Genomic DNA, 25,284 nt, shown 5'->3' with positions numbered 1-25,284 from the left:
TCTGTTAGTAGTACTATCATTGTTTCTGTTAGTAGTACTATCATTGGTTCTGTTAGAGTAGTACTATCATTGTTTCTGTTAGTAGCACTATCATTGGTTCTGTTAGTAGTACTATCATTGTTTCTGTTAGTAGTACTATCATTGTTTCTGTTAGTAGCACTATCATTGGTTCTGTTAGAGTATCACTATCATTGAGTCCCATTGTTAAGAGCTCTCTCGCCTGCTATAAGAGGGAGAGGGGGAAACTGAAAATAAATTCTGGGGAGGATGTAGAAAAAGTGATGGGGGATATTCTTTGGGGACTGTGGAAGCAAGCTTGAAGACTGGGTCTACTAGGGTAGAACTATGATTAGAGAACATTGCTGAGAGCTCTCTCTCTGCCTGCCATGCAGTTACCGCCTGGCCTCTATGAGCTGCTCTGCTCCACTCTCCTCTACCCATTAACCGGCTGACAGATCAGTAATAAACACAGCCTGTCACCTTACAGGCCTGCCTCCCCATTTACTGGAGAACACATAAACCCTCCTCTCTTTCTCTCTCTACCTCCCTCTCTTTTGTCACCTTCCCTTCATCCACAGAGCTCAATGGAGCTAAAACCTGATTTGCTCCCCAGTCCGTCGACTCCAGAGCAGCAAATACCCTCTGCAGCCAGATAGTTCTGGAAAAAGCATGAATATTAAATGGTTCCATTAATAAATAAATAACCAAAAGAAGAGGACTTTCTTCTCTCACTAACCTCTTTCGTTCTCCCGGCGGATGAGTAAAAAAATGAGAGAGGAGGTAAATAATGCAAGGGGAGAAAAAGCTGGACAGCTGGTTAAGCTAACTGGCTTTCTCGTTTCAATGGCACCGTATTTTCAACGTTGTAAAACAAAGAGCTAACCGCTAGGTAGGATGGTTCCTGAGCAAATCCCCCTACTTCACTTCAGTGGGATTATCGAACTACAGTGGCTTGCGAAAGTATTCACCCCCCCTTGGCATTTTTCCTATTTTGTTGCCTTACAACATGGAATTAAAACTGATTTTTTGGGGGGTTTGTATCATTTGATTTACACAACATGCCTACCACTTTGAAGATGCAAAATATGTTTTATTGTGAAACAAACAAGAAATAAGACAAAAAAACATTAAACTTGAGCGTGCATAACTATTCACCCCCTCCAATGTCAATAATTTGTAGAGCCACCTTGTGCAGCAATTACAGCTGCAAGTCTCTTGGGGTATGTCTCTATAAGCTTGGCACATCTATCCACTGGGATTTTTGCCCATTCTTCAAGGCAAAACTGATCCAGCTCCTTCAAGTTGGATGGGTTCTGCTGGTGTACAGCAATCTTTAAGTCATACCACAGATTCTCAATTGGATTGAGGTCTGGGCTTTGACTAGGCCATTCCAAGACATTTAAATGTTCCCCAAATCACTTGAATGTTGCTTTAGCAGTATGCTTAGGGTCATTGTCCTGCTGGAAGGTGAACCGCCTCCCAGTCTCAAATCTCTGGAAGACTGAAACAGGTTTCCCTCAAGAATTTCCCCTGTATTTAGCGCCATCCATCATTCCTTCAATTCTGACCAGTTTCCCAGTGCCTGCCGATGAAAATCATCCCCACAGCATGATGCTGCCACCACCACTTCACTGTGGGGATGGTGTTCTCGGGGTGATGAGAGGTGTTGAGTTTGCACCAGACATAGCGTTTTCCTTGATGGCCAAAAAGCTCAATTTTAGTCTTATCTGACCAGAGTACCTTCTTCCATATGTTTGGGGGAGTCTCCACATGCTCTTTGTCGAACACCAAACGTGTTTGCTTATTTTGTATTTTAAGCAATGGCTTTTTCTGGCCACTCTTCCATAAAGCCCAGCTCTGCAGGTACGGCTTAAAGTGGTCCTATGGACAGATACTCCAATCTCCGCTGTGGAGCTTTGCAGCTCCTTCAGGGTTATCTTTGGTCTCTTTGTTGCCTCTGATTAATGCCCTCCTTGCCTGGTCCGTGAGTTTTGGTGGGCGGCCCTCTCTAGGCAGGTTTGTTGTGGTGCCATATTCTTTCAATTTTTTAAAAATGGATTTAATGGTGCCCTGTGGGATGTTCAAAGTTTCTGATATTTTTTTATAACCGAACCCTGAACTGTACTTCTCCACAACTTTGTCCCTGACCTGTTTGGAGGAACTCCTTGGTCTTCATGATGCCACTTGCTTGGTGGTGCCCCTTGCTTAGTGGTGTGCGGACTCTGGGGCCTTTCCAGAACAGGTGTATACTGAGATCATGTGACAGATCATGTGACACTTAGATTGCACACAGGTGGACTTTATTTAACTAATTATGTGACTTCTGAAGGTAATTGGTTGCACCAGATCTTATTTAGGGGCTTCATAGCAAAGGGGTGAATATATGCACACCACTTTTCCGTTATTTATTTTGTAGATTTTATTTTAACAAGTTATTTTTTTTATTTCTCTTCACCAATTTGGACTATTTTGTATGTCCATTACATGAAATCCAAATAAAAATAAATGTAAATTACAGGTTGTAATGGCAACAAAATAGGAAAAATGCCAAGGGGGGATGAATATTTTTGCAAGGCACTGTACTTCCAAATGTATTTGTAACCTGGGGATGGCAGTCATACATACTGCTGTGCTTGTCGATGTATTCACGAAAATGGATGCAAATGGCGTTGTGACAAGACAGCTGGAAGGGGCTCTTTGTGTACACGGCAGTAACCACAGGGTAAACAAGGAAGCCGGTTGTTTGTGGTACAGACTCACTCACACCTCACTGACATCATGTACAAATAAACAGGTACATTTCTCTTCCCCGGGCATGTAAAGAATCCATAAGCATTTAATCGCAAACGCAAGTGTCGTGAGAAATCGGATGTAGCTACTTATATGATGTGTGTGTGTGTTTGAAAGAGAGCGAGAGAGCGGAGAGATAGAACAGACCAGATTTTCACCTCAAATGTCATCCGACACATAAAGCTAAGTGATGTGTCCTAATGAAACAAAGTGAAACGGAGAGGTGTTAAGGATGGACTGGGTTACACTCTTTAAGGAGATCAGTTAAGCACTACAGGCTGGTAACTGGAGAGACTAGAACATGTGCAGTAGCCAGCCAGCAGATGAAGGGTCTGGATCAGCACTCTGCAGAATCTTATGAGAGAGAAGGAGGGGAGGGAGAGAGAGAGGAAGAAAGAGAATGAGAGAGAGAGGGGAGGAGAGAGAGAGGGAGGGGAGGGAGGGAGAGAGAGAGAGAGAGAAAGAGGGGAGAGAGATAGGAGAAAGAAAGCGAGAGAAAGAATGACAGAAAGAGAGAGAGAGAAGGAAGAAGAGAGAGAGAGAGAGAGAGAGAGAGAGAGAGAGAGAGAGAGAGAGAGAGAGAGAGAGAGAGAGAGAGAGAGAGAGAGAGAGAGAGAGAGAGAGAGAGAGAGAGAGAGAGAGAGAGAGAGAGAGAGAGAGAGAGAGAGCGAGAGAGCGAGGGAGGGGGAGACACTTGTCAGGTTGTTTGATAGCTCTGAACAGCCACGGTGACCTTCAACTCCCTTCAGCGCTGAGAGAAGTGGTTGGCTGGGGTCATTGCAGTGTGTGGATGAATGGGTACAATCAGAGGAAAGTCCCTAGTTCGTAAACGCACACACAGACACACGCAAACACACATACACACTGATCTATACACACGCACACATGCACACGGACACAGTCACACACCCCCCAATGGGCTCTGTCCAGTGTTTTTACATTGAACATCCATCCACACCCCAATGGGCTCTGTCCAGTGTATTTTACATTGAACATCCATCCACACCCCAATGGGCTCTGTCCAGTGTATTTTACATTGAACATCCATCCACACCCCAATGGGCTCTGTCCAGTGTATTTTACATTGAACATCCATCCACACCCCAATGGGCTCTGTCCAGTGTATTTTACATTGAACATCCATCCACACCCCAATGGGCTCTGTCCAGTGTATTTTACATTGAACATCCATCCACACCCCAATGGGCTCTGTCCAGTGTATTTTACATTGAACATCCATCCACATTACAATGAAGAATTCCCATCATTCTCCTCTTCTAAATGTCACTACTGTGCAGGGGGGGGGGGCTTGGTAACACTTTATTTGAAGGTCTGCTTATAAGTCATTATAAAGCTAAATAGTTTAGTCATAAAATAGTAGTCATAGTAGTAAACTAATAGTGAATAGATTCATAGTGAATAGTTTTCATTAGTAAATAGTTTAATAGTGAACAGATTAATAGTAAATAGTTTAATAGTAAATAGTTGTCATTTTTAAACTGTTTGTATATAGTTTCTAGCAGACCTTTAAGTAAGCAGACCTTCAAGTGAAGTGTCAACACTGGCTAAGCCTTCCACTGCTCTGCTGCCCTGTCAGGTCTGAGGCAGCTAGCTGGACAAGAGAACAGGACCCTTTCTGTCTCACACAGTGGAGGGGTGAACAACACTCCCACTGGGCCTCCCTGAACGAGTGGCGGCCGCAGCTCCTTGACCCTGTGTGCTAGGGAGGGAACCCAGGCGGAAGAGGAGAGAGAGAGAGAGAGAGAGAGAGAGAGAGAGAGAGAGAGAGAGAGTCAGAGAGGGGACGAGAGAGAGACAGAGAGGGGGCGAGAGAAGGAGAGAGAGTGACAGAGGGAGAGAGAGTGACAGAGAGAGAGAGAGTGACAGAGTGACCCCCCTCCCCCGCCAGCGCTTGTGTGGGGTTCACAGGTGGTCTCCCTGGAGATGGTTTTGAGCCTTCAGAGGCTGGAGAGTAATAGCGGGTGAAATACTGTCTGGATATAAAAAGGGGACGAGATGACTGGTCCAATAGTGTGCTAGAAATGAACTGTCAGGGGACTAGAAGGATATCGTATAGGTTACATGCAATATAAAGGTAATAACGTATTATTCAATGTATTAAAGGGATAGTGCATCCAAAATGTTCTTCAAATGTACCTGTTTAGAATGGATGAGCATAAGCACCTTAACCCTCGAGGCTTTTGCTCCATTTCACCCCTTTGCAATACAACTCCAACCATGGCCTTCTGATAAAGGGCAGCTAGTCCTTTACCTTGAATCTCCCAAAGACCTGCGATCCATCTTGAAGGACCGAGACGGGAGAGCGGGACATATACAACCCTTCATGTCTCAGGAGTTTGTGAAATATTAACAAAAGAGCTCGCAGGTACATCATTTTACAGTCCCAGCTACAGCGGGGGAAATGTGCTCTGACCTATTATAAATCACACCATACACTGACAACACTGAAGCTAGCTACGGCCTCCCACATCCCCTGGGCAACCTGACAGCAAAATCTTGTCTTTACAGATTGCTCTTGCAGAGACTTTGTGAGCATGTGTGTGTTCATACATTTTTGTTGAGCTTGTGCAAATCATGTTCATTTTTCACAAGGCCTACGTATGTTTGTGTGTATACAGTATGTGTGTATGTGAATGTGTGTATATGAATGTGTGTGTGTGTGTGAATGTGTGTGTGTACATGCAGAGCTTGTGCGAGAATTTTCTTCCCCCACAGAAAGCTCAACCAAATTCCTTAGGGATCTACTGTGCGACATGAAAGACGCAGGACTTACAGATCTTGTGCTTCCCTTTCATGGGGGAATTTCACCACCAGCTCCTGAGGGTTGGTGCAGACGAAGACGAACGGCGAGCCAGACTCCTGCAGGTCTGAGGAAACTGGGGGACAGGAAACACAAGACAGAAACAGTCAGAGCAGACTCCTCGCAGGTCTGAGGAAACTGGGGACAGGAAACACAAGACAGAAACAGTCAGAGCAGACTCCTCAGGTCTGAGGGAAACTGGGGGACAGGAAACACAAGACAGAAACAGTCAGAGCAGACTCTCGCAGGTCCCGAGGAAACTGGGGGACAGGAAACACACGACAGAAAACAGTCAGAGCAGACTCCTGCAGGTCTGAGGAAACTGGGGGACAGGAAACACAAGACAGAAACAGTCAGAGCAGACTCCCTCGCAGGTCTGAGGAAACTGGGGGACAGGAAACACAAGACAGAAACAGTCAGAGCAGACTCCTCGCAGGTCTGAGGAAACTGGGGGACAGGAAACACACGACAGAAACAGTCAGAGCAGACTCCTCGCAGGTCTGAGGAAACTGGGGGACAGGAAACACACGACAGAAACAGTCAGAGCAGACTCCTCGCAGGTCTGAGGAAACACAAGACAGAAACAGTCAGAGCACTGCTTTTCCTAAGGACAGACAGGAGTGGTGGACACTTTAGACTGGGAACCTTTATTGCTGTGACAGCAATATATCCTTGTTAGGAATGACATAGAACCTACAGGTAGATAGAACCTGTTATATTCAGAGTAATACCATAGACGTGAAAGCAATATATAGCCTGGCATAAAGGGTTGTGGCAGTTTTGAAACAGTAATAACACTTGAATTGAAGTATGTTTAAATGGAATCTCTACATCCCTGTCAAAAGGGAGACGTAACACCTTATAACTTGTCATGACATTCTATGAAACTAACACAGACACCAAACATATTGGCAAAGAGGTTCGCAACAAGACATCTTAATCATTATACATCAATCTTTATCTGTTCTATGTATCATGATTTCATAAAGACATCTTCTGAGAAAAGAGGGAGGGGGTGGATGTGGGGGAAATTAAATCATTGGTAACATTTTATTATAAGGGTCCATAATAAACCATTTAGAAGGCATTTATAAAGTGTGTTCACCATTTTTTTTATCATTACTCCCACATTATGAAACCATTTACTAATCATTAGTACATTATTTTTGCAGTCCCTGATCTAAATTGAGTGCTATTTATACTTTAAAAATACTTTATAAATGTTTTGAGTGACCAGTGTAATTTCTCACAAAAGGATGAGCATGCCATTGGTAGACATTCCAGCAGTACCTGGTAAAACAACAAGCACACAACACAGGATGTTTAAGGATATATATATACATGTCTTAATAACTACTTACTAACATTTACACGTGTGGGAGTAATGATTTATAAATGGATTGAGCAAACTGTTTGAAATGCCTTACAAATGGTTTATTATGGACCCTTAAAATAAAGTGTTACCAAATCGGTATTATCATGTTGTAGCTTGCTATTACAGCTGCAATCATCTCTCTACCGTGACAGCTTGAATATTTACGCAATATGACATCCCTTTCAGGCCCCAGCTCCAGACAGTACAGTACTGTAGATACGTAGATAGGGTGGCAGGTAGCCTAACAGTAAGAGAGAGTTGATCCAGTAACCGAAAGGTTGCTGGGTTCGCCCGAGCCGACAGGTTAAAAGTCTAAAGATTTGCTCTTGAGCAAGGCATTTAAACCTAATTTGCTCCAGGTTCGCCTTACTACTACGGATGCCCCTGTAAAACAACACATTTCACAGCACCTGTCTGGTGTATATGACACATAAAACAGCTTTTTTTTTTGGTTAATTAACACTCCCACTGCAAAGCATGGAGCAATGGAAAGAAGAAACCTCTCTCCCTCCCTTTGATTGGTTGTTCAGGTGACAGTAGGGGGGAATTGACTGACACTTTCACGACAAAGGAGTCATCTTCCCAATCTGTCCGGGTGTAGCTGCCTCAGCTCATCCAATTTCTCCAGCACGTCTATCAGATAGTGTCGTGATTGCATCTCTGCGAGTCAGGAAGCGGCGGCTTTTCCACGACGGCTCGCTTCTTTCCTCTACACTCCCTCCGTCTCTCTTAAGAGGAGCACTGAAGGTTGGGACAAATCCAGGGCTTTTAGGAGAATTGACAAGACAGACAGACCAGGCGGGTGGGTGGTTGTCGCCGTTTGTGTGGTTCCTGACTAAATAGGAGAGGTGATGGGGCTGCTTATTACACATCACAGTCAACGCTGAACTGACTAATGACTGCATGTGATGATGAAACGTCAATTGAACACCCTCTAAAGCTCAACAGGGATTCCACAGTGGTGGCTTGTTGTAGAAACCTCTAGAAACACACTAGTAGCGATGGTGTTTTGCAGTCCGACTCTGAACGACACTCCGGGTGAAGTGTGAGGTTTACCCTTTGAGTGCTTCTCTGCTAAAGTGGGAAAGTAGTGCCGTAAATCTCTCCACCAATTATCTCTCACCAATTTCTCTCACCAATTTTGCAACATTCAGAGTGTTTACGGGGTTTGCGAACACATTCGACCGTAACACCAGGGGTTGTTTACAGAAAAAGATGGAAGTCCTATACCAGACAAACTGCATAGCTATCCTCTCTACTCTTTATCATCTCAGTCAAGGGAAATAGTCCATATCCTAATGCAACATCCCACTATGGCAGTTTTGAGGAAGAGAGGCCTCCTTGTTTCAATTGGCTATGGGGAGGTGTATTTTCAAGACTGGTGCAGCCAGTCCTTTACATGTGTTTTTGGCCTGCTGTGATGCGTGCTTAAATATTCCTCCACTTAAGGCCAACTTTGGGAGTGTGTAAGCACATTCGGCTTTGAGATGGCAGTAGTAGTATTTTTCCAGGTTTTGAAAGGAAAACAAAACGGTGGTTGTGGTGGTCGTCTAAATCCAGATGAATTGAGCGTAGCGCTGATTCCAGCGCCTGGAGTGAGCTCATGTCAAAACGCAGCCGGTCGCCGACGCTCTTTCATCCTCAACCAGCAAATTAGCATTTAAAGCTGTTTAATCGAGCCTGCTTACCTCCCTCCCCCAGTCTAATTGTTTCCCATACCATACTAATCGGGAAAGGGCATGAAACATCAAGCCATAGCGTGCACCAGTCACTCAAACACTCCAAATGCATCATATATACATGCTAACAAAGGGATGAAACTCTGACTACATAAAAGCCTTAATTGTTCCATATTCCAAAACCACTCCGATAACATAGTGAAGGTTTGACGTCATTAAAAGCGTTCATTTTTTTATTAAAAGCCACATTTGCACAGTTTGCCTTAATGTTTTAAATGAAATTGAACCTCAATGAAGAAAGTATATTTAAAAAAATGTTTAGACAACATTTTCAGGTTTGAGTCCAGGTTCTCGAAAATCTTCATTCCCATATCATGCAAATGTCTTTATGAAAATATATGGGCAGATTGGAACTGGTTCAAATGTTCAATTGCTAGTTTAGTGCTAATTCTCTTGCAGTCACAAACAGTGGGAAGATGTGTCCAATATGAATTTCCAAATCGTTAGCAAGTGGGCGCCGACAGGTTTGACTGCTGCCAATGTTGCTATGGTTTCACTGACAATGGCAACGCTCTCAGCAATTTACAGGGACCTTCCTTTAGATTTTGCAACGACACCCTCATTAAAAGTGTTTTTGCGTGTGCAAAAGTTTGTTCAAGGAGAGGACACAGTGAAATAGCTCTTCTTTGAGAGTCTCAGTCTGCTAAGGATTCCAGCTCAATATACTGTAACTCTTTAATAATGGTTTCTCAAGGGTGGGTGGTTAGCCACCTTCCCTACAGTACAGACATTTCAGAAAAGAGAGGCTCTTGAATGAAAACACAACCCCCTATAAACACAGAGAGTGGGAAAAAAGGAAGGAAAAAATGTCTTGCAGCCTCGCCACCCGCCTCAGACAAGTTCATAAACAGCCCATTCTTTTCAGTTCGCTGGGATATTGCCAGCGGGCTGCAACAATAAGCGGCTGTAATAATATGAGCTTCACAGAGTCCATTGGAGACAAGATCATCCAAGGGGCAGAGAAAGTGCACCGAGGCCAGATCTAGGATCAGTTCACCCTCATCAAACACAAACCTAAATCACAAGTGGGTAAATTGATAAAGTGACTTCAGATCAACAAGTAGGGTGAACTCCAACCTGCACGGCCCAAAACTACAGAAAAACAAATCCCTGGGCTTCTAACAGAACAGCAAGAGCCCCTATGGTTATATGGGTCCATGCTGCTTGTCTATGACTGGTGAACAAGCCAACACTGTTTGCTCTGCTTCCCCCCTCTCCCTCTCCCTAGTCCTTTTCAGCTGCTGTCGGCAATTAGGGGAAGCAGAGACAAGCAATCTCCTCTCTCTCTCTCTCTGAGGCCAGGCTCAGCGGTGATGGTAATGGGCCTGTGTGGCTGTGGCTTTGGCCCTGCCTGGTCGGGCCCCGTTTGGCTGCACTCAATCAAGGCCCAATAAAAAAGCCTTCATTGGCAGGGAGCTACTAAGCCACAGGAGCAGGGAGCTGTGGAGGAGGCTTTTACAAAAGGGTGGGGAAAAGAGGGAGGGTGAGAAGAGAGGGAGAGGCAGAGAGATGGATAGAGACAGAGAGAAGTGGCAGTAAGAGAAATCAGAAGAGAAAGAGAGAGAGAAAGAGAGAGAGAGAAAGAGAGAGAGTGGGGGGAAAAAAAGAAATACTAAGTAGAGGCTTTGTCAAGGCTGGTTTCACACTGAGAATAAAGAAACAGATGGACTGTTCTGAGTCCCGTTGATGGGCCATGTCTAGAGGTGAGGGTGTGTTAACCTCTCCAGGCATCAGGCCCCAGCGACCTGTGTCTTCACTGCAAACCCACTTCAAGCTCAAAGAAATGATGGTGGTGGAGGGTGGCTTTCCAGATCACTGAGCTTCAATATAGTAATTCTTTTTCCAGCCATTCATTCTCATTCAGCTGACCATAGCTTTGTAGCTGTTTATCTGTAATGCTCCCTAGGAAATCTTTTAAAATGGGTTACATTTAATGTTTTGAACAAATGATGAACAAGTGGAGGAGTGGTGGAGAAACTAGTAAAGAGAAGTATTTGGAGAGGGCAGGACACCCTGAAGAACAAAGTGACTGACCACCTTAAGGATTCTAGCTTTAAAAACCATTTGCACCCAAACAACTCTCAAATGGCCAAGAATGACAATACTCCTTCAATAGCATAAGAACACATGTTTAATGGCTGAAAATCATAATTACCCACATCCTTCAATAGCATAAGAATACATGTTTAATGGCTGAAAATCTTCATTACCACATCCTTCAATAGCATAAGAACACATGTTTAATGGCTGAAAATCTTCATTACCACATCCTTCAATAGCAAAAGAACACATGTTTAATGGCTGAAAATCTTCATTACCACAAGACCTTTATAAGAGAAAGTAATCCAAATCAATATGAAACTGCTGTATTAGAGACTCTCACTTCACCCACAGAATCATCCAGTGTCAAGTTGGAGAGTGCACATTAATTATCTAAGAGAGGCTCCAACACTGACTCTCGTCTTTTTACATTATTAATATCCTCGCCGAGGAAAGACATGTCTGCTTATTAGGAGCTCCGGAGCCGGCAGTAGGGTTGTTGAATTATTCCATTATGTCATCAGTCTGGTCGACTGCTAAAACACAGCTACATACTCAGGCTAAACACGAGGAGTTTTCTTTCCAATACAGCCATACTGGGATCTCTGGCGTTGATTTAAGTTCATCTGAAGAACAAAGGCTGTTTTATGTGGATAATTATATAAGGACTTATCAAATAGTCTCTCCTGGCAGACTGACTGTTAGTGCTAATATAAATGGAGTAGCTAGCTAGCGCACGCAAGACTTGGTTCTGGGTTCCGAGTTGTAACTATGACACAACTGATAACGAAAGCTAACATTGTCCTTTTCAACTGCTGAACTGAAACACTGTCATGAAATGCATGAATTTAGGTTACAAGCCCATTAGCAGTATACTGATGCGTGTTGGATGAATCAACATGTGACCTCAGCCATTTTGTTTTATAGAGCTTATGATTCATAAAAAAGTATTCTAAATTGACTGTCGTCGATGCTTGAGGTACAGATAGGCACATCATCACTGTAGGAAGTGCTCTGGCTTGCAGCTAACTATACTTGGCCTATTCCCCTTTAGCATGTAGCCAGCAGCATACCACCCTGCATCCCACTGCTGGCTTGCCTCTGAAGCTAAGCAGCGTTGGTCCCGAGATGGGAGACCAGATGCTGATGGAAGTGCTGTTGGAGGGCCAGTAGGAGGCACTCTTTCCTCTGGTCTAAAAAAATGAAATATCCCGATGCCCCAGGGCAGTGATTGGGGACATTGCCCTGTGTAGGGTGCTGTCTTTCGGATGGGACGTTAAACAGGTGTCCTGACTCTTTGTGGTCACTAAAGCACCCATGGCACTTATTGTAAGAGTTGGGGAATGAATCCCAATCTGGCCACCTAATCATCCCCAGCTTCCAATTGGCTCATTTACCTACCTGTAACTATTCCCCAGGTTGTTGCTGTAAATTAGAACGTGTTCCCAGTCAACTTACATGGTTAAATAAAACAAAAAAATGCCACACACCCAAATCATCAGCAAACCGCCAATAAGAAAATGGTTATTTAAGTTAGTATCCTCGACAAGAAGGAGCTGCTCTTCCTCTGGGGGAAGGCCTGCCTGCACCAAAAGCTCCCCATCACAGTTGACAACTCCACAGTGTAACACTGCAAACATCAAAGCTGGATCATGCTCTACAACATCCATAGAGTACGACCTTTCCTCGCCCAGGTCCTAATCCAGGCACTCGTCATATCCCGTCTGGACTACTGCAACTCTCTGTTAGCTGGGCTCCCTGCTTGTGCCATCAAACCCCTGCAGCTTATCCAGAATGCTGAAGCCAATCTGGTGTTCAACCTTCCCAAGTTCTCTCACGTCACCTTGCTCCTCCGTCAACTCCATTGGCTTCAAGTTGAAGCTCGCATCCACTACAAGACCCTGGTGCTTTCCTACGGCGCAGCAAGGGGAACTGCCCCTCCCTGACCTTCAGGCTATGCTCAAACCCTACATCCTTTAATAATGCAGATAGATTGTAACTTCCATCAATGTAATTGTCTGCATCACTTCCAATCCCCCAAATGTTTTTTTTTCTCTCACAAATATATACACACACACACACACACATACATACACATCCTTTAAAAAAAAATATTTCACTTTTTTACTTTCCAACCCCTCCACCCCTTCCCTAATTGGAGTAAACTAGTGAACAACAATGCTTAGGCCTCTACTTCCAGCTTATACATACTATATACATTTTATGGACACAGTCAATTTTACAATCATTATATTTTGTTTTGTTTTTACTCCTGAACTTCCCCTACCCTCAACCTCTCTGATCATTTTCATGATGTCCATCCGGTTTGCTTCTATATGCCATATCTTCACAAAAGCTCAACCTATAACCTATATACTTATTATGGACACAGTATGCTTACATTATTAGTTATCTTGTTGTTATTAGTTGTTGTTAGTTGTTATTATTCCCATCCTTCAACTTCATTCAACACCACCCATCTATCTCTTAACACCATCCATATTGGATTTCTATTTGCCGTATATTTTTCAACTGTACTGTGATGTTTTACAAAAGTTCTGAACCTTTCTATTCTCATTGTTTCTACAGATTGTAAATTGAAAATAAACATTTTTGCTAAAAGTATTATTATATTATTGATCGATTGACTATGACTTTTCAGATCACCCAGTAATGTTATATGCAGGTTTAGCTCCAGGTAAATATTGCAATCCTTTAGCCATTCCTGGACCTGTGTCCAAAAACAAGCTACAAATGGACAGTACCAAAACAAATGATCTAATGATTCTGTCTCTTCGCAGCAAAATCTGCAGAGCTGGGAAGATTGTATCCCCCATATAAATAACATTCTATTGGTAGCAAGATTTAATTTAAATAGAAAAATTCAACGTTTTGAATCCGGCGTCGTTTCGCGTATCATAAACAGTATGCCATGGGATCGGTACGTCAAAAATCTCTTCCCAACTATTTTGCAATCTATATGGGACGGCTGTCAATCCTTTGGTCCTTAAATGAAACTGGTATACTTTTTTATTCATCACAGTTGTCTTTAACCAATTATGTTCTTTAAAGGCCGACAGACAAGACTTCTTCAGTATCTTAAATAAGACATCTCAGTCTTACCCCCCCGCCGCCCAAAAACATTGCACTTACTTTTCCTACTAGCTCTGACTTTGTGGAGATTACTTTATTGAGGGGAAATGTACTTACTACAACTGTGATATATGGTTGTCTCACTTAGCTATATTAAGATGAATGCACTAACTGTCAGTCGCTGTGGATAAGAGCGTCTGCTAAATGACTAAATGTATATGTAAAATGTAGAATCATTAGTTGCTACATACATTTTTTGACTTATACATTAATGCTACACTACCGGTCAAAAGTTTTAGAACACCTACTCATTCAAGGGGTTTTCTTTATTTTTACTATTTTCTACATTGTAGGAATAATAGTGAAGACATCAAAACTATGAAATAACACATATGGAATCATGTAACTAAAAGTGTTAAACAAATCAAAATATATTTTATATTTGAGATTCTTCAAATAGCCACCCTTTGCCTTGATGACAGCTTGCCCCTCTACTGGCATTCTCTCAACCAGCTTCACCTGGAATGCTTTTCCAACAGTCTTGAAGGAGTTCCCACATATGCTGAGCACTTGTTGGCTGCTTTTCCTTCACTCTGCGGTCCGACTCATCCCAAACATCTTAATTTGGCTGAGGTCAGGGGATTGTGGAGGCCAGGTCATCTGATGCAGCACTCCATCACTCTCCTTCTTGGTAAAATAGCCCTTACACAGCCTGGAGGTGTGTTGGGTCATTGTCCTGTTGAAAAACAAATGGTAGTCCCACTAAGCCCAAACCAGATGGGATGGCGTATCGCTGCAGAATGCTGTGGTAGCCATGCTGGTTACGTGTGCCCTTGAATTCTAAATAAATCACAGAGAGTGTCAGCAGCAAAGCACCTCTCACACCATAACACCCACCTCCTCCATGCTTTACGGCATCTCACAAAGACACGGCGGCTGGAACCAAAAATCTCAAATTTGGACTCCAGACCAATGGACACATTTCCACCGGGTCTAACGTCCATTGCTCATGTTTCTTGGCCCTGGCAAGTCTCTTCTTCTTATTTGTGTCCTTTAGTAGTGGTTTCTTTGCAGCAAATCGACCAAGGCCTGATTCACAGTTTCATCATAGTGCTTGATGGTTTTTGCGACTACACTTCAAGAAACGTTCAGAATTCTTGGAAATGTTCCGTTTTTTTCTTCTTTTTTCTTTATTTTTATTTTTACCTTTATTTAACTAGGCAAGTCAGTTAAGAACAAATTCTTATTTACAATGACAGCCTACACCGGCCAAATCCGGACGACGCTGGGCCAATTGTGCGCCGCCCTATGGGACTCCCAATCACGGCCGGTTGTGATACAGCCTGGAATCGAACCAGGGTCTGTAGTGACGCCTCAAGCACTGAGATGCAGTGCGCTTAGACCGCTGCGCCACTTTCGGGGAGCCCAAGACAAATGTTCCATATTGACTGACCTTCATGTCTTAAAGTAATGATGGACTGTCGTTTCTCTTTTGCTTATTTGAGCAGTTCTTGCCTAATATGGACTTTGTCTTTTACCACATAGGGCTATCTTCTGTATACCCCCCCTACCTTGTCACAACACAACTGATTGGCTCAAACGCATTAAGAAGGAAAGAAATTCCACAAATTAACTTTTAAAAAGGCACACCTGTTAATTAAAATGCATTCCAGGTGACTACCTCATGAAGCTGGTTGAGAGAACGCCAAGAGTGTGCAAAGCTGTCATTAATATTTTATTTAATATGCCATTTAGCAGACGCTTTTACAGTCGTGTGCATACATTTGTATGTATGGGTGGTCCCGGGGATCGAACCTACTACCCTGGCGTTACAGGGGCCATGCTCTACCAATTGAGCTACAGAGGACCACATCAAGGCAAAGGGTGGCTATTTGAAGAATCTCAAATATAAAATATATTTTGATTTGTTTAACACTTTTTGGGTTACTACATGATTCCATATTATTCTACAATGTAGAAAATAGTAAAAATAAAGAAAAACCCTTGAATGAGTAGGTGTTCTAAAACTTTTGAACGGTAGATATACCCATAATCTTTTAAGAATATAACTTATAAATGCCTCATGAGCTTAGTTCAACTGTCACACCATCAGAACCCAAAATATAACCTCCAATGTTTGTTAACAAGTATATAGTATGTAAACAAACACTGTATAGCCTCAAAACATGGTTAAACTATCATTTTGATATCATGGATGGTGAGTCCTTTCATCCATAGCGCTGTCTATGAATTAGAGTGTGGTTACATTTCTCCAGACCCATCCCTCAGCTTTTTACCAAAAACCACTTTGTTATTGCTTTAATTAAAGACTAGAGCTTTAAAAAGTTCCAATGCAGTCATTTTTATCTCAATATCAAATCATTTCTGGGTAAAAATTAAGTACCTTACTATGATTGTTTTCAATGGAAATGGTCAAAAAGAAACAAAAATAACTTATTAGCAAAGATTTATCAAGCAATACTTTTAGGACTGTCTGGGAGTGTTCTGAGTGGGGGGAAAACTGAAAACTAGCTGTTATTGGCAGAGAGGTCTGGAACTCTTGTATTGGTCTATTAACTAATTTACTGCCTGGTGATATCACCAGCAGGCTAAAACTCCATCCCACCAAAACAGGCTGACATTTTTGGTGGTCTTTTCAAACAGCTCTTACATTAAAACTACACTATCATAATTTTGTATAGTATTATTCCAACCTCATAGTGTGACAAATATATAAAACACAGGAACATTTAATTTTTGACGGCACTGGGCCTTTAAAGCTCTCCTGCAGTATGACAAGTGGGCAGAGCATCATGGAGTTTATTTATTTTACCTCAGGGCTCCACAAACATGATGATTCAAATCACAGAGAGCCTCAGTGAAGCGCTAGCAAGAGACACACTAGCCATTTAGCGTTAGTGATGACAGGTGTAATGAAGTCATGTGTTTGCACAGGAAGATTTCCACAGGTTGCCTCGCTTAGCGAAGTCCCATTCTCCCAGCCATGTTTATAACTTCACCTCCGTGCGGTGGGCCTCGAGCGGCAAGAAAACAGGACGGCCTCACAACACTCACTGTTTTTAGACTCAACAACTTACCCCACTGTTGGAACGTTCCTCGTTGGGTCTGATACACAGTATAAAGCCTGTTAGCTCTCTGTCTGAAGTCTACTAGGTTCTGACAAAGAAAATACTGTGTTAAACCTACTCTGTGTAGAATATTTGTAAATTCAGTATCCTCTTCTTTTTGATTATTTAGGGAATAACTTTTGTACTTTAGAAAATTGTCTTTGTAAACCTATACTAAATAGCACTTGACAAAAAGTTACCAAATAGCACTTAGCCTAAATGCTAGAGGAAATACGACCTACAGTGTAAGAGATAATACAGCGTAAAATCAAGGAATCATTGCACCTACATCTGGGTTAGTGGGGAGTACTATCGTACATCTGCATTGCATTAGACAACCTCTTCACCTAGCACACGGCTTTACCCACTTCTCTCTCTCTCTCTCTCTGCTACACACACACACACACACTCTCCCCCCAGGGACAACTACCATGTCTGCTTTCAAACCAGACTTCAAAAAGAACTCCAGGGAATCTTAAGCATTAAACCTTGTTATTTTCCTCCACAATCTCCCTTTATCCCCACCACAAATCCAGCTCTTTTAGTGGCAATACTGTCAGTGAAATGGATTGGATTTCAGTCAGCTAACAAACCGTTTCATTGGCGGATTTTGATTTCATAATAGGAAATGGAGATAGAGGGGGAGTTTGTAACTAACGTCTCTCTCCGGGAGGTGAGTGTTCAGGCTTTGATAGTGGGGGCTGGAAAGAGTCCCCATCTGTGTTCACTCCCAGCCCTGTGGGAAGTGGTTGGCTCTCTTTTTCTCTCTGGCCTGGCTGCTTGCACAGCTCACACACGAAAATAAAAGAATGTGAATCTGTACATGTGGAAAATACAAGAACACGTATCCCATAGTTAAAATAATATTGTACTATGGCACTAGTAATATTGTTAAGTTACAATTCATATTTCTATGGACCGAGTGTCATGTTTTTTATTATTATGGGAAAGAGAGAAAATAAATACTAAGTGTCCAGGTTACATAGAGCCTCTTGGTTTGACTGAGAGCCCTCTCACAGGCTGTTTGTTAGAGTGGGAGGGTGGTAGTAGAGAAGCTGTGGGTTAGAGTAGAGGTGGTATAGGAGAAGCTGTGTCGGAGTGGAGGGTGATAGGAGAAGCTGTGTCGGAGTGGAGGTGATAAGAAGCTGTGTCGGGAGTGGAGGGTGGAGTAGGGAAAGCTGTGTCGGAGTGGAGGTGGGTTAGGAGCTGTGTCGGAGTGGAGGTGTATAGGAGAAGCTGGCCGGAGTGGGAGGTGGTTATAGGAGAACTGGTCGGAGTGAGGTGATAGGAGAAGCTGTGTCGGAGTGGAGTAGGTATAGGAGAAGCTGGGAGGGAGGTGGAGAGAGAAGCTGTGTGTGGAGTGGAGGTGGTATAGAGGGAGAGCTGTGTTAGAGTAGAGGTGGTATAGGAGAAGCTGTGTCGCGAGTGGAGGTGATAGGAGAGCTGTGGTCGGAGTGGAGGGTGATAGGAGAAGCTGTGTCGGAGTGGAGGTGGGATAGAGAGCCAGAAGCTGTGGTGGAGTGGAGGGTGGTATAGGAGAAGCTGTGGCTGGAGTGGGAGTGATAGAGCTGTGTCGGACGGAGGTGGTATAGGAGTACGGTTTAGGAGTGGAGGTGATAGAGGTGGGTCTGGAGGGAGGGTGGGATAGGAGAAGGCCTGTTTACGGGAGTGGAGGGTAGGAGAAGCTAGGTCGGAGGGAGGTGGTAGATAGAGAAGCTGTGCCCGGAGTGGGAGGTGAGGCAGGATGAAGCTGTGGGCCGGTGTGGAGGGTGGTATAGGAGCCCTCTCTCACTCACTCACACACTCACTCACCTCCACTCACTCACTCACTTCTCCCAAGCGTGATGCTGCTTTTAGCTGGAGGCCTGGGACGTAAGGTGAGGCTCCACACCGGGATGCCTCCCTGCCCCATTACACACACACACGGACATTGGGAGCAGGAGCACACACACACGCGTGCAAAGCACACACGCCCACTATGTGCCAAAAAATACACGCGCATGTACACACACACAGCCTAAGTCTAGCCCCTGTCCTGTGAGCTGAAATGATGGTGTGAGACTAATATGAACGCTGACACAAACAAACGAGAGGCAATGCCAGCCAGATGTAAGACTGGGGACCCAGATCCCCGAGACACGCGGACAAGCAGCAGCCTGCGTGACAGGACCAGCCCGGAAGGACAGGACCAGGCCTGGGTGACAGGACCAGCCTGGGTGACAGGACCAGCCCAAGTGGACAGGACCAGCCCGGGTGACAGACCAGCCTGGGGGTGAGTGTGCGACCAGGCCTGGGGTGACAGGGACCAGCCTTGGGTGACAGACCAGCCTGGGTGCCATGGTGGACCAGCCTACACAGTGAACACAACAACCCAGCTCAAAAAGCTCCAGCATGGCGGCTATTTTAATCATCCCAACACAGAGTCTATTCTGCAAATGGCACACCTCCACATAATTACCTACACTATACCTCCACTGTCCTAGCAAGCAAGATGAAGGCCGCCGTCAGACCTGGCCAAACACCTGCTGCAACTAGCGCCACACTATGGCAAACTAGAAACAGCCCCCGGCAGACGCGATTAGCCAAGTCCAGAAACAGCCCCTCACAGAGGCATTAGGGCCATTCTGAACAGCTCCACCAGAGGCACTTTCAGGCCAGCCTAGAAACAGCCCCTAACAGAGGTGCATTAGGCCAAGTTAGAAACAGCCCCTGGCAGACGTAGGAGGTCAGGCCAAGTCCAGAAAACAGCCCCTGCACAGGCATAATGACAGTCTAGAAACAACTCCCTAACAGAGTGCATTAGCCAAGTCCAGAAACAGCCCCTAACAGAGGCATTAGGCCAAGTCCAGAAACAGCCCCAACAGGAGGCACTAGGCCTCTAGAAACAGTTCAACAGAGGCATTTAGGCCAAGTCTAGAAACAATCCCCTAATATTTCTTCAACAACTGATGAGCAAACGTAAAAAACACTAAAATACTTAAAGGGATGGGTATATAGAATAACATATCTGAAGATATTGATACTTAGCTAAGATTTAAACAAAAATGTCTGAATTGCTTCTTATTATTCTGCCATGTTACCAGTCAAGTAGAATGACAAAGTGATAGTCTCGGCTTCAATCAGACTTCCACTGTACTCAGAATCAAAGGAAAGTTTCAAATGTACCGACAGTCAGATGTACCTAATTAGCTTTATTTGAACCTGTTCCAACATCCAAACCATAATCTATCTTGGAATTCAATTGCTTCTCTTTGATTGTGTATAATAGTCTCTGAGAATTCTAAGACTGAGTTTTTTAAAACATCAAAGAAAACTCACTTGATGTGACTTCATTGGATATCTGAGGTGGAGAAGGATAAAGTGAGATAAATACACCTCAGTGATCCTTCAATTACTTGGTGTCTGGTTCAGTGCACCAACAAACAAAAAAACCACACAGAATTGGGCAAATTACCAAACACTAACTGACATTCTCACTGGAAACTGAGAGTATGTATGTAATGAAGTGGTCTGGAAAACAGTAGAGAAAATGGTAAAAAAGAAGAGCAACCACTTACTTCAGAGCCTGGGGGATCAAATGAATGCATTCTACATGCACCACTGCAGAATCACATGCTGTCTGACCTCTCTGCTGCTAGGCAAACTGGGCCCAGCAGGGAAACTGAGAGGAGGAGTGTGAGAAAAGTGGCGGCTCACAAATTGGGGTGAGTGTTCAGCAAGCCTGTACCTCTCAGCGCCCACAGCACGACAGAGACAATGCAAAATGATAATGAAGCCTGTTCCTTAGCGAAACTGGAATTTAATCATGACAGCATCCTTACCTTCTGCCTGTTGAGCTCGCGACAGGTAGAAAACGCTATTTTCCGTTGGCCAGAGAGGGAGGGGAAGGGATAAAGGAGAAGGCAGGGAAAGATGAAGCCGGCCTCAGAAGACCCACACAACATTGCAGAAACAGAGAGGGCAAAATAGCCTGTCTCCCGGTATATCACTGTGTGTATGTGTCTGCAGTGAAGGCTTTTCAGCATATAAATATTGTATTATCAAACAAGGGAAACGAGGCATCAGTGGAGTTTCCGGCCCTACTAACAAGGGAGAGGAGAGCCACTCTGGAGGTCAGCTCTAGGAACGCTATAGGGAACTACTAGGACAGAGCCACTCTGGAGTGGCCGGCCCTAGGAACCCTATAGGAACACAGAGCAGAGCCACTCTGGGAGTCAGTTAGACGCTAGAACACCGGATGAGCCACCCTGAGGTGCTGGGGCCTAGGAACCCTATAGACCACCGCAGACAGAGCCACTTGGGAGGTCAGCTCTAGGAACCTATAGGGAACACAGACAGAGCTACTTGGAGTAACAAGCCCCAGGGAACGCTTATAGGAACACATGACAGAGCCACTCTGGGGGAGGCCAGCCCTAGGAACGCGATAGAAACACAGACAGAGCCACTCTGGAGGTCAGCTCTAGGAACGCCGGCTTATAGGAACAGAAGACCACTTCCTGGGAGGTCAGCTCAAACCCATAGGAAACACTGCCAGACAGAGCCACCTGGTGGCCAGCTCTAGGGAAACGGGCTGAGAGAACAACTTGACAGGCCACTCTGGAGGTCAGCTCTAGGAACTATAGAAACACAGACAGAGCTACTCTGGAGGCCGCCTCTAGGAACGCTTATAGGAACACAGGACAGAGCTACTCTGGAGGTCAGCTCCCGAACCCATAGGGACATACAGACAGAGCCACTCTGGGGGCTGGCTCCAAGAACGCTTATAGGAACACAGGTGACAGAGCCACTCTGGAGGCTCGGCCCAGGGAACGCTTATAGGAACACAGAAGACAGAGCCACTCTGGGAGGTCAGCTCTAGGAACTCTATTGGAACACAGACAGAGCCACTCTGAGGCCAGGCCTGAGAACGCTATAGGAACACAGACAGAGCCACTTGGGAGGTCAGCCCCAGGGAACGCCATAGGAACTACAGACAGAGCCACTTGAGGTCAGCTCTAGGAACCCAGAGGGAACACAAGACAGAGCCACTTCTGGAGGTCAGCTCTAGGAACGCCTATAGGAACACCAGACAGAGCACTTGGAGGTCAGCTCTGGAACGCTTTATGGAACACAGACAGAGACACCTCTGGGAGGTCAGCTGACAGAAACACAGAGCAGACCACTCTGGAGGCTCGGCCAGAGGAACACAGACAGAGCCACTCTGGGAGGTCAGCTAAGGGAACACAGACAGAGCCACTCTGGGAGGTCAGCTTATAGGAACACAGACAGAGCCACTTGGGAGGTCTGGTCTAGAACGCTATAGAACACAGACAGAGCCACTCTGGAGGTCATAGGGAACGCTATAGGAACACAGACAGGAGCCACTCTGAGGGGTCAGCCGAGAACGCGAGTAGGAACACAGACAGAGCCACTTGGAGGCCAGCTCGAGAACGCCAGGAACACAGACAGAGCCACTCTGGAGGCCGGCCAGGGAGAACACCGGCCAGAGCTACTCTGGTGGCCGGCGCTAGGAACGCTAGGAACATACACAGACAGAAAGCCTCTGGGAGGCTCAGCCTAGGAACGCTTATAGGAACAGCAGACATGAGCCACTCTGGAGGCCGCTAGGAACGCTTATAGGAACACAAGGCCAGACAGAGCCACTCTGGAGGTCACTCTAGGAACGCTAGTAGAACACAGACACACTTGGAGGTCTGTCTGTGGAACTATAGGAACACAGACAGTACTTGGAGGTCACGCTTAGGAACGCTTATGGAAATAACACGGTGACAGAGCCACTCTGGGAGGTCAGCTCTAGGAACGCTTATAGGAACATGACAGAGGCCACTTGGAGGCCTCTAGGAACGCGATAGGAACACAGACAGAGCCACTCTGGAGGTCAGTCTAGGAAACGCTTATAGGAACACAGACAGAGCCACTTGGAGCTCAGCCCAGGAACGCCTATAGAACACAGACAGAGCCACTCTAGTAACAGATTAGAACGCCTATAGGAACACAGACAGAGCCACTCTGGAGCAAGTCAAATGGAAACAGCCAGAGGAAACCCAAATGGAGAAATTTACCTTTGAACTAACTGCTTATAATAAGTCAAGGTATCAACTAATATAACGTAATGAATTCCCCTGATAAAAGCTACAAGGACTTGTGGTTGAATGCTTTACTTTATTCTTGGAAGCCATACTGACTACACACTAGGCAGCTATTCATATTGTAACATATGAATGTCCCGACTACTTAGATCTTCTTACATGCATTAGCTAAGTACATAAAGACAAACACACTCCTTCTTCCTTCACATTACACACACACGCACTGTGGAACCTCTGCTGACACACAAACTGCAAGTGCACAACGACTCCGGCTCATGGTCATCATACAAATCAACAGAGACTCGAGCTCCACTAAAGGAGAAATAGGAGCCAGTTTTGTCTCTGCACAGATCTCCTTTAACCACGCCAGATTAGAATACCTGCCCCAAGCGATCGCTAACACAGCGCCAAGGCAGGCCAAAACCAGGGAATGGGAGGAAAAATCGGCTTTATTAAGCGCTTGGATCGTTCCACCCTACTTGGCGGGGTAGATTGGGGCGAAAAGTAATGGGTCAGTATGGGGCTTAGGGGTGTCCTAGACTACAGAATTAGCAGTGAATCTGAAAACACACACGATAGAGAATGTATATGCAGATATGTGTAGAAACATGTGGGACATTATGTTCATCTATTTTGTCTAAATAACTTGATGTATTCTGTAAAATACTTTAAAGGTGAATATATTTTAAAGGGGAATGAAGCTAGTGTAGCCAATAGCAGCCAACGGTCATCTCTCCATCTTTAGTTCTGTCTATGGATGAAATAGTGCAGCCAACACAGCCATAATGGTCATCTCTCCATCTTTAGTTCTGTTTAGATGAAATAGTGTATTGGCTAAAACAGCCACACCGGTCATCTCTCCATCTTTAGTTCTGTCTATGATGGCACAGTGTAGCCTAACACAGCCACCGGTCATCTCTCCACCTTTAGTTCTGTCTATGATGAAATAGTGTAGCCAACACAGGCAACGGCTGGTCTCTCCATCTTTAGTTCTGTCTATGATGAAATAGTGCAGCCAACACAGCCAACGGTCATCTCTCCATCTTTAGTTCTGTCTGTCTATGATGAAATAGTGCAGCCAACATACAGCCAAGCAACGTCATCTCTCCATTCTTTAGTTCTGTCTATTGAGTGATGAAATAGTGCAGCCAATACAGCCAACGGTCATCCCTCCATCTTTAGTTCTGCCCTATGATGAAATAGTGCAGCCTAACGTGTCATCTCTCCATCTTTAGTTCTGTCTATGATGAAATAGTGTAGCCTGGACGGTCATCTTCTCCATCTTTAGTTCTGTCTATATACTGGGGGAACACATACATAGCATATGCTAACATCTAGCCACAACCTACACGCGGTCTGCAGTTGTGAGGCCGGATGGACGTACTCCACAAATTCCCTAAAACAACGTTGGAGGTGGTTTATGGTAGAGAAATTAACATTTCATTTTCTGGCAACAGCTCATGTGGACATTCCGCAGCTTCAGCTAACTGCACGCTCCTCAAAATCCTGAAACATCTGTGGTAATTAAAAGTGTGACAAAACTAAACATTTTAGAGAGGACTTTATTGTCCCCAGCAAAAGGTGCACCTGTGTAACGACTATGCTGTTTAATCAGCTTTTGATATGCCACACCTGTCCGAAGGATGGGATTATCTTGGCAAAGGAGAAATGCCACTGAAAGTGATAAACAAATTGATCCACCAAATTTTGAGAGGAAATAAGTATTTTGTGCATATAGGAAAGTCTCTCTGTCAGCTGATCTGAGGAGGTGAGGGAGGAGAGGGTGGAGGGGAGGAAGGGGGAAGGGCGGGATCACTAAACCACTCAGCTTAATAAAGGGAAGGATTGTTATAGTCAAACAAATGACTTGCCTAAAGCCGCTTGATCAAATGAAATCGATGTGGTTGTCACATGCTCTGAACACAGGGCTAACATAACGCAGCCAAACAAACTCTCCTCGCAGTTCAAGAAAGATTAAGAAAAGATTTAATACAATAACCTAAGAAAAAATGATAAAAAGGATAAAAGAGCAATACTAGAGGCTAATATACAGGATGGTACCGCATTCAGACGCGGGGGTACAGGTTGAGAGCTGAGCCAAATGAATGTATGACCCGTAACTAATGGTTATGGATGATGACCGGCTGGCAGTGGCCACAAAAACAAAACAGCCACCGCAGACACGGACTCTTAATGCCTGATGAAACTT

The 25,284-nt window shown here is 44.6% G+C and overlaps 1 pseudogene; it reads right to left on the bottom strand.

Annotated features, from left to right (window-relative positions):
* Positions 1 to 5,552: 5,552 nt before the first annotated feature.
* Positions 5,553 to 25,284, bottom strand: part of LOC123486042 — a 31,743-nt pseudogene continuing 12,011 nt past the window's right edge.

Source organism: Coregonus clupeaformis, unplaced genomic scaffold (assembly GCF_020615455.1).
Source record: "Coregonus clupeaformis isolate EN_2021a unplaced genomic scaffold, ASM2061545v1 scaf0969, whole genome shotgun sequence".
In the NCBI taxonomy this organism is placed as follows: domain Eukaryota; kingdom Metazoa; phylum Chordata; class Actinopteri; order Salmoniformes; family Salmonidae; genus Coregonus; species Coregonus clupeaformis.
Note: the sequence above shows the minus strand (reverse complement) of the source record. Positions and strands in the feature narration are given on the sequence as shown.